The sequence below is a fragment of the Salmo salar genome, chromosome ssa05 (genome assembly GCF_905237065.1).
Source record: "Salmo salar chromosome ssa05, Ssal_v3.1, whole genome shotgun sequence".
Taxonomy (NCBI): domain Eukaryota; kingdom Metazoa; phylum Chordata; class Actinopteri; order Salmoniformes; family Salmonidae; genus Salmo; species Salmo salar.
This window is the reverse complement of record NC_059446.1, coordinates 70,402,321-70,412,240: the sequence shown is the minus strand read 5'-3', so window position 1 is coordinate 70,412,240 and position 9,920 is coordinate 70,402,321. Positions and strand designations below refer to the sequence as shown.

The window sequence follows — 9,920 nt, the reverse complement described above, 5'->3', positions numbered from 1 at the left end:
CATCCACCTCTGGCCTGCTCGCCTCCCTACCTCTGAGGAAGCACAGTTCCCGCTCAGCCCAGTCAAAACTGTTCGCTGCTCTGGCACCCCAATGGTGGAACAAGCTCCCTCACGACGCCAGGACAGCGGAGTCAATCACCACCTTCCGGAGACACCTGAAACCCCACCTCTTCAAGGAATACCTGGGATAGGATAAGGTAATCCTTCTAACCCCCCCCCCCCCTTAAAAGATTTAGATGCACTATTGTAAAGTGGTTGTTCCACTGGATATTATAGGTGAATGCACCAATTTGTAAGTCGCTCTGGATAAGAGCGTCTGCTAAATGACTAAAATGTAAAATGTAAAATGTAGTTGGCTGAAGAGGGTGTGGCGGGTAGTCTGGGGGACCTTGAACCTTTAGCAAACCTTTACAAAGGAAAACATAGCCAAAAGAAGCTTTGGTAGAAGCTTTATTTACTCAGGTAATCAGGTACTTTTCAAACAAATACACACATTTCTTAACTGAATCATGTTACAAAACAACACTATACAAAGTACATCCTATGAGTAAACTGTAAACTGGCCGTCTGACAGATTCTGCAGAGAGGCAGGCAGGCAGGCAGGCCATGACTACCCAGCAGTGGTAGGAAAAGTATCCAATTGTCATACAGTACTTGAGTAAAAGTATCGATACCTTTTAATAGAAAGTTACTCAAGTGAAAGTCACCCAGCAAAATAGTACTTAAGTAAAGACAAAGTAAACTCAGCAAAAAAAATAAACGTCCCTTTTTCAGGACCATGTCTTTCAAAGATAATTCGTAAAAAATCAAAATAACTTCACAGATCTTCATTGTAAAGGGTTTAAACACTGTTTCCCACGCTTGTTCAATGAACCATAAACAATTAATGAACATGCACCTGTGGAACGGTCATTAAGACACTAGCAGCTTACAGATGGTAGGCAATTAAGGTCACAGTTATGAAAACTTAGGACATTAAAGATGCCTTTCTACTGACTGAAAAACAACAAAATAAAGATGCGCAGGGTCCCTGCTCATCTGCGTGAATGTGCCTTAGGCATGCTGTAAGGAGACATGAGGACTGCAGATCTGGCCAGGGCAATAAATTGCAATGTCTGTACTGTGAGATGCATAAGACAGTGCTACAGGGAGACAGGACGGACAGCTGGTTGTCCTCGCAGTGGCAGACCACATGTAACAACACCTGCACAGGATCGGTACATCCAAACATCACACCTGCGGGACAGGTTCAGGATGGAAACAACAACTGCCCGAGTTACACCAGGAACGCACAATCCCTCCGTCAGTGCTCAGCCTGTCCACAATAGGCTGAGAGAGGCTGGACTGATGGCTTGTAGGCCTGTTGTAAGGAAGGTCCTCATCAGACATCACCGGCAACAACGTCGCCTATGGGCACAAACCCACCATCGCTGGACCAGACAGGACTGGCAAAAAGTGCTCTTCACTGACGAGTCGCGGTTTCGTCTCACCAGGGGTGATGGTCGGACTCGCGTTTATCGTCGAAGGAATGAGCGTTACACCGAGGCCTGTACTCTGGAGCGGTATCGAGTTGGAGGGTCCGTCATGGTCTGGGGCGGTGTGTCACAGCATCATCAGACTGAGCTTGTTGTCATTGCAGGCAATCACAGGGAAGACATCCTCATCGCGCGTGTGGTACCCTTCCTGCAGGCTCGTCCTGACATGACCCTCCAGCATGACAATGCCACCAGCCATACTGCTCCTTCTGTGCGTGATTTCCTGCAAGACAGGAATGTCAGTGTTCTGCCATGGCCAGCAAAGAGCCCAGATCTCAATCCCATAGAGCACGTCTGGGACCTGTTGGATCGGAGGGTGAGGGCTATGGCCAATCCCCCCCAGAAATGTCCGGGAACTTGCAGGTGCCTTGGTGGAAGAGTGGGGTAACATCTCACAGCAAGAACTGGCAAATCTGGTGCAGTCCATGAGGAGGAGATGCACTGCAGTACTTAATGCAGCTGGTGGCCACACCAGTTACAGACTGTTACTGTTACTTTTGATTTTGACCCCCCTTTGTTCAGGGACACATTATTCAATTTCTGTAAGTCACATGTCTGTGGAACTTGTTCAGTTTATGTCTCAGTTGTTGAATCTTATGTTCATACAAATATTTACACATGTTAAGTTTGCTGAAAATAAATGCAGTTGACAGTGAGAGGACGTTTATTTTTTTGATTTGGTTTTAAATATACTTAAGTATCAAAAGTACATGTAATTTCTAAAATATACGTGAGTATCAAAAGTAGAAGTAAAAGCATAAATCATTTCAAATTCCTTAAATTAAGCAAAGCAAACTGCACCATTTTCTTGTTTTTAAAATGTACGGATAGCTAGGGGCACACTCCAACATTATTTACAAAAGATGCATTTGTGTTTAGTGAGTCCACCAGACCATAGGCTGTAGGGATGATAAGTACGTTGATTTCACAACTTTCCTGTCCTGCTAAGCATTCAAAATGTAATGAGTACTTTGGGTTGTAAGGAAAAATGTATGGAGTAAAAAGTACAACATTTCCTTTAGGAATGTGGTAAAGTAAAAATATAAATAGTAATGTACAGATACCCCCCAAAAATACTTAAGTAGTACTTTAAAGTATTTTTACTTAAGTACTTTACACCACTGCTACCTAGTCATCACGCACGGATCCCTGGGTAAAAACAAATAGGTTAATGTAAATCATGACATCACACACTATGAAAACACTTATAGGTAGGGCCTTGACTTTTTCTTGACTAAGTGACCTTTAAGAGAGAGATCTCAGCCAGGCTGCAGTTTTAGGCTGTAAATACGATCAGAATTTTCTTAGTCAACATCTCTTGGCCCTAAAATAAAGGACGTCTATAAAGGAGGGTGAAGACACAGACACGGAGACAGACACTTGCCACAGCAGCAAGATCCATATGACATTTAAAGGAGCCATTTTCCTCATCTGCTCCCACCCACTAGACAGTCATCAGCTCCATCCTTTCTATCGCTTCAACCGCCGCCCCCAACCAGCCCTGTAATCTCCAAGTCCCACCTTCCTGACATGGCCTACTGTCCCCCCTCCCACATGCTGGAGAGTGGCCTGTCCCCTCCCCTGCCCCCCGGGTCCCTGCCTGCTTTCCCCAGCCCTGAACGCTGGTCTTTCCCCCAGATGAGACTGTACTGATCCACATCCACTGTGCCTGTCCAGAGACTGCATAGAGATGCCTCTGTGTAGTAGAGACATGCACAAGTGCAATGCTTAGGCTATATGCTATGTTGATGAGTGAGTATTTTCGAAATGCATACCATCAAGTCTAATTGGTACCAATTACAACTGACTTGATGTTTTATTTCTCTGTTGAATAGCGTCAGGCCATATGATTGGCAGGAAGACAAAGTGCCAGCCAGGAAATGTTTGCATTTTTACAAATATTTTGAAATCTTTTCTTTCATGTGTTTTCCATACTCTAAAACTACTTACAGCCTGGACAATAAAAACACAATTATGCTGTGGAAAAGTAACAGCAGCAGATTGTATTTTTTATTGCATGAATACTTCTAATTGAAATGTGTGTATGCAAAAACATATAGAAGCACTATAAAATAAAATGCATTGCATAATTTATACAGTATGCTGTTAACAGACAGCTACAGTGAGAACTTTGGCAGAACAAAATATCCACAAATGTGTCCCTCAGGTTTTTTTGGGCCACTGGGCCTACTCAAAGTATATTTGTAATTATTTTTGACAAGCAGAATTCTTTAGCACAGATGATCAAAGACATAAATCAGCATGAATGCGTTATGCAGAGGATTGTCTGCTGTCCATGGGAAGATCTCAATTGCATACTCCTCACATCTTCTATTCTCAGTGGTCCCTCCCCTCTGACCTTTTCCTCTGGGTTTTGAGGAGGAGAGAGGATGCAATTATGTAATTGAGATTCTCACCATTTAATATGGACCGAATAAAATTAAACCTGTGAATATAATACTGTACATAGTAACGCACTGTTTTATATTAAAATCTAATAATAGATCATTAATTTATTTGTTTTATTTTGTGCATTCCTCATTGAGAAAGTGATATTTACCAACAAGAAGTATACTTATAGAATATGTAAATGACCTTTCCAACATGATTTGTCTGATCATCCTATTCCTCATGTCCATTTCCATTTTCCTGTAATACATACAGTATTACAATATTATTAAGTACTGATCACAGCAGGATTAAGTTAGTTTTTTCCATTACAAAAGCAAATGACAAAATCCAACAAATGATGACTTTCGCTTATTATTGCAATCGATCAAAGCATAAACAATGCTGGATTTCAAGCAAGTAGAATGTTATGGTAATGAAGGCACTTTCACAAGATATTCAGTTCCTCTTTGGCTTTGTATGTGTGTGGGTAGGCATAATTTCAGTACTTTTCTACATTGAACTTAGTTTCATATCCTGTTGCCAGGGCAAAGTGTGTCCTCTAACCATTTCATTTAGTCATTAAGTAATAGATCTCATCTGTCAGTGTATTACATTTTGAGCCAGTGATATAATTATTATAGAATATTTAAATTAACCTTGCAACATGATTTGTCAGGGTACGTCTCATCAATTTAATACCCATTTCCATTTCCCTCTACATCTTTTAAATGTACACACAGTATTACAATATTATTAAGTACTGATCACGACAGGATTAAGTTTGTTTGCCAAATTAAATTTAAAAAGGAAACAAATTATGACTAGCTTATTATAGCAATCGATCTAAGCAAGTAGAACATCATTGTACTGAGGGCACATTTACAAAATATTCAGTTCCTCTCTGTGTATGTGTTCATCATTTTAGTACTTTTACAACATTGAACTTTGTTTCATATCCAGGAATCAGACTGTTGCCAGGGCAAAGCGTGTCCTATAACCCTTTCTTAAAGGCATTAAGTAATACTTAGCATCATCGTCGGTGGCTGAATGAACTATTCTTCCCACCCCTCTTCCTCATCTTCCTCTTCAAAACTGCTGCTCCCGCTCCTCAGCACTCTTCTCAGATGGTTCCAAAACAGTTCCTGGGCCTAGAACGGCTCAGTGCAGTCTGACCCTGGCCACTGCTGGTAGGTCTCCTTCAACATTACCTTTCTCATACGGTGGTAAGCCAACAGCTGCCTTTCAGCGATGGGGTCCAGGAATATGAGCAGGAGAACGTCCTGGAGCTTGAGGAAGAGCCTGTAGCTGGCCAGCTGGATCTCCAGGGAGCACCACTCGCTGTGCCGGAATTGCCTGTTAACCACGCAGATGGTATTGCGGCTACTGTACACGGCGGAGACGATGTTGTCCACAATGTTGCAGCCCACTCAAAGTCACGGTGGTGCAGGCACAGCCGGAAAGAGGCTCCATTGCCCTCCAGGATGGGAAGTAGCTGGTCTACTAAGCGCGATTATAGTCAGCAGTAAAATCACAGTGGTTGTGGTGGCTTAAAGGTACTCTCCCAGGTCCAGGTAGAAGACATTGGTGTCAAAGTTGTGTATGCAGGGGCGGAAATCCCGGGGGGGACGGGGGGGACACGACCTCCCCATCCTGGGAAAAATATGATTTGTCCCCCCCAATATATCACTGAAACATAACTATGTAATTTAAATAATATTAATAATACGCAATGAAAGCAATTGTGCTGATTATAGACACTTAATAGCTCGTTTTTAAGTTTCAAAAGATTGCGACCCCCCCCCCCACCCTTTACCTCACAATGGTTTGATCCACTGCCAGTTCCTTAGCTTGCGAGGTAACGTAGAGGTCGTATCTACTGTCTGAAAGGCACTCAATGCACGTAACTGACGTGAGGTTAATCCAGTCAATCGCGCACACACACTAGCTGAATATGCAGAGCTAGCGCGCAAATATTAACTATTAAGCTAGCTAGTACCTATTCCATTTATGTGGCGTCGTCAAAGATGGAATCTTTGCTATCGTCAATTTATTCCAAGATCAGCATGCATGTAAGTTAGTGCTTCAAAGTCCCTGTGATAAGGTTAGCGATAAACTGAACAGAACTACACTCTCTTCTACCATTGTTTTAAATATATTTAATGGTCTCGTTGCAAAAGCTAAATTGTCGCAAGGGAACTTTTATTTATATATTTTATTTCATCTTTATTTAACCCGGGTAGCAAAGATTATAGCAAACACCACTGAATTGGTGCTCGCTAGCTTTGCAAATTCAGCTATTGTTAGAAGCCAGCCAATATGAAACAAACGATTAAAATTACAAAAGGTTGCAGCATATGTTGTGTAAATGGTGAACTCATACAGCTGTCAACTCTTGTCACTGCAATCCGTTTCACATTTGCTAGCTACCTTTTAGATCGAAGCCCATATAGAATGATAGAAGATAAGATGATAGAAGCCCATCTCCTACTGTAAATAACCTACATACTGTGTGTGTGTAGCCAACCAGGTAGAAAAATTGCAGAAAAAAGACGGACATCAGAGTATTTTTCAGTACACCAAAACGCAAAGTAAGAACCCTAGTAGCCTAATATCTCAAAGACTAGTTGATAAAATGTTCATAAGAAAGAAATGTAATTCTAATGGAAATGTTTCACAATGATGTCATTAGGCAGAGCAGGCAACAGATGGCACACAGACAGCAGAGTTGGGGACAGATATGCAGGGACAGACTGGCAGAGACAGGGAGTCTCAGGTACGTTTGTTGAGTCTTTGTTTGGCAACATTATGAAAGGTTCTCCATTTTTTTTACTTGTAAAATAGGAACATAATTGGAAAATGCCATGGATACCCCCACTCTCAACTTAAACTGGTGACTGAACTAAGATTTGTTAAAGGCAATGGTATTGCTGTTGTGATTAGTTGTGTAGTTTTGGGTACCGGTAGTTAAGAGTACGGCAAACACCTTATTTCTTTGGTTCCTCAATATACATTTACCATATTAAACGTAGGCTATGTGTTACAGCACTACTTTTGGTGTCCCCCTCAGGAATTGCTCTTGAGAAAATGTAATGTAATTGTCCCCTCCAAAGTTGATATCAGATTTTTGCCCCTGTGTGTATGGTTTGTTGGAGTTTTTTCTGGGCAATGTAGTCAATAGAGTAAGACTAACTAAGACTTACAATAGAGTAAGACTCTGGTTTGTCAAAGTCCAGTTCTGAAGATCGCTGTTGAGGCAGGTACAACTAAGAGGAATATTACGCAGAGACTCCAGCACATTCACATCTAAGGATTGCATTACGTTCTGGTTGAGAAGCAAGATCTGCAGCTCCGTCAGATCCCTGAAAACCTCCTTTATGAATGACTGGACTCCCATGTTCCTTGCGCTGAGCTTGCTCAACTTCCGCAGGTTTTTGAAGATGCCCGGCTGCAGCTGCATCACCCCGGCACAGGAGTTGTCCAAGGAGAGGAAAGTCAACTTGGTCAGATTGTCAAAAGTGTCCGCTGCGAGTTGTAGGGTCTTCACATTTGGTGTGTGGTGGAAAGCAAAATAGTTGACTTTGAGTGTGCGATTGTCATGGTAGATCAGATCTGTCATATTTGGGAACGAGAGGTTCTGTCTGTTGCAGGACATTAGGGAGGTGAGTTATTTTTTTCTTTGTTGAACTTCTTGATTTGATCCTGTCCTTTGAGAAAGTGGAGGCATCTTACCTTCCTCAACTGGTTGAATAAAAGATCCGATAAACCTCGGATTGGTGGACAGTTGGAAAGTGTGTTCTTCCGCAATGACGGTATCCCATTGGCTTCCAGACTCAGCTTTTTAAAAATGTGACCTTTGTACTCAAAAGACTGCATAACTCCATGAGCAGATTGTCAGTCTTCAACCCCATACCAGAGAAGTCTATGTTCCCAGCTCTAACATTGCTGACGTTCAAAAGCTCTGGCACTGTAACATTGGTTGAATGCGAATGCATGTAGTTTAGCTTCCGCAAGTCCACACCTTGGAAAGCCCTTGAAGGGAGCTGGTCATTGTAGGAGAGATCCAGCAGTAGTACATGGCTGAGGAAGCCCCACTCACACGCTAAAGTGACCAGTTTGTTTTTACAGAGATAGAGGGTGGTGAGGGACTCCGGTAGGTCTGTATGGTTAGAATGATGGAGGGATGTTAGATAGTTATTGCACAGGTCTAGTTTTGTCAGCTTCAGTAAGTGAGTCACAGATTCTGCCACCACAGAGAAGTTGTTCAGGTAGTTCTGTCGTAATATGATTGTAGAGCATGGAGAAAATAAGTGGAGGGAGCATAATCAGTGAGTTATTATTTAGTGACAGGTTGACAAGTTTCTTGAGGTCTTGAAATGCAGAGGAGCTGAGATTTGATATTTTGTTCAAGGACATGTTTAGGCTCTTCAGTTGGATCAGATTGTGGAATGCCTGGTTGTCTATGGTCTCCAGATAGTTATTGTCAATCTGAAGCGTCCTGAGGTTTGGAAGGTGGTCAAAGGTACTTACATCTTTTAGCCCGGCCATGTTGTCTGACGTGTGCAGCAGGAAAGGGAAAAGGTGAGTAATGTTCTACATCTAGTCTGAACTCTTTTCAAGGAGATTCTTGTCCTTTAATTTAAAGCACATTACCATCATTTTAATTAAGTTCCTGGAAATGTTTGCATTGGAAAAATAAATGTGTTATTTTTGTTTCTTCAAATGAGTTAGACTCCTATATTCTCCATGGGTATGCATGTGTCATGCCCTGACCATAGAGAGCCCTTGGTTCTCTATGGTGTTTAGGTCAGAGCGTGACTAGGGGGGTGTTCTAGTCATTGTATTTCTACGTTGGTGAGTTGTATGGTTCCCAATTAGAGGCAGCTGGCAATCGTTGCCTCTAATTGGGGATCATATTTGGGTAGCCTTTTTCCCACCTGTGTTTTGTGGGATATTGTTTTGAGTGAGTGCATGTAGCACTACGATACCTCACGGTCGTTGTTTGTTTCTTGGTTTGTTTAACTTTCACTAAAATAAAGATGTGGAACTCCAATCACGCTGCGCCTTGGTCCAACCTTTTCTACGAGCGTGACAGAATATCCCTCCACACAAGGACCAAGCAGCGTGTTCATGAGGTAAAGGAGTTTTGGACATGGGAGGAAATCATGGGAGGACACGAGACCCTTCCTTGGCAGGAGCCGCAGAGGACGAAGGAAGGACAGCGACGACGCCGGGGACCGCGGCCACAGAAACCCCAAGATTTTTTGGGGGGGGGCACGAGGGGTGGTCGGCCAAGCCAAGGAGAGAGCCAGAGCCCGCCTGGGAGTCGATGGAGCAGTGTGAGGAGGGTTATCGGAGAATGACTTTGGCGAGGAGTATGCTGCGGTGCAGGCGTGCTAAAGAGCGTGACACCAGCCCGGTGTCATCTGTGCCAGCTCCCCACACTCGCCCTGAAGAGCCAGAGACTGTCAGGGAGGCGATGGAGAAGTTGGGAGAGAGGAGAGAAATGTTATGTAGGTGTGTTCTGCACGGCATTTGACCTGAAGAGCCTGTCAGCAGTCTGGTGAGTCCTGTGCCAGCTCCCCGCACTCGCCCTGAAGTGCGTGTCACAAGTCCGGTGCCACCTGTGCCGGCTCCACGCACCAGGCCTCCAGTGCGCCTCCCCAGTCTGGTACGTCCTGTGCCAGCTCCTCGCACTCGCCCAGAAGTGCGTGTCACCAGTCCGGTGCCACCTGTACCGGCTCCACGCACTAAGACTCCAGTGACGGTCTACAGCCCGGAGCTTCCAGCGACGGTTCACAGTCCAGAGCTTCCAGCAACGATTCACAGTCCAGAGCTTCCAGCGACGGTTCACAGTCCGGAGCCTCCAGCAACGGTTCACAGTCCGGAGCTTTCAGTGACGGTCAACGGCCCGGAGCTTTCAGTGACGGTCAACGGCCCGGAGCTTCCAGTGACGGTCAACGGCCCGGAGCTTCCAGTGACGGTCAACGGCCCGGA

At 43.9% G+C, this 9,920-nt stretch overlaps 2 pseudogenes; both read right to left on the bottom strand.

The window, feature by feature from the left end:
- Window positions 1-4,978: 4,978 nt before the first annotated feature.
- On the bottom strand, window positions 4,979-7,542 carry LOC106605550 (toll-like receptor 13; annotated as a pseudogene).
- A 35-nt stretch (window positions 7,543-7,577) lies between these two features.
- LOC123743048 (slit homolog 1 protein-like) lies at window positions 7,578-8,471 on the bottom strand (annotated as a pseudogene).
- Between the last annotated feature and the right edge of the window lie 1,449 nt (window positions 8,472-9,920).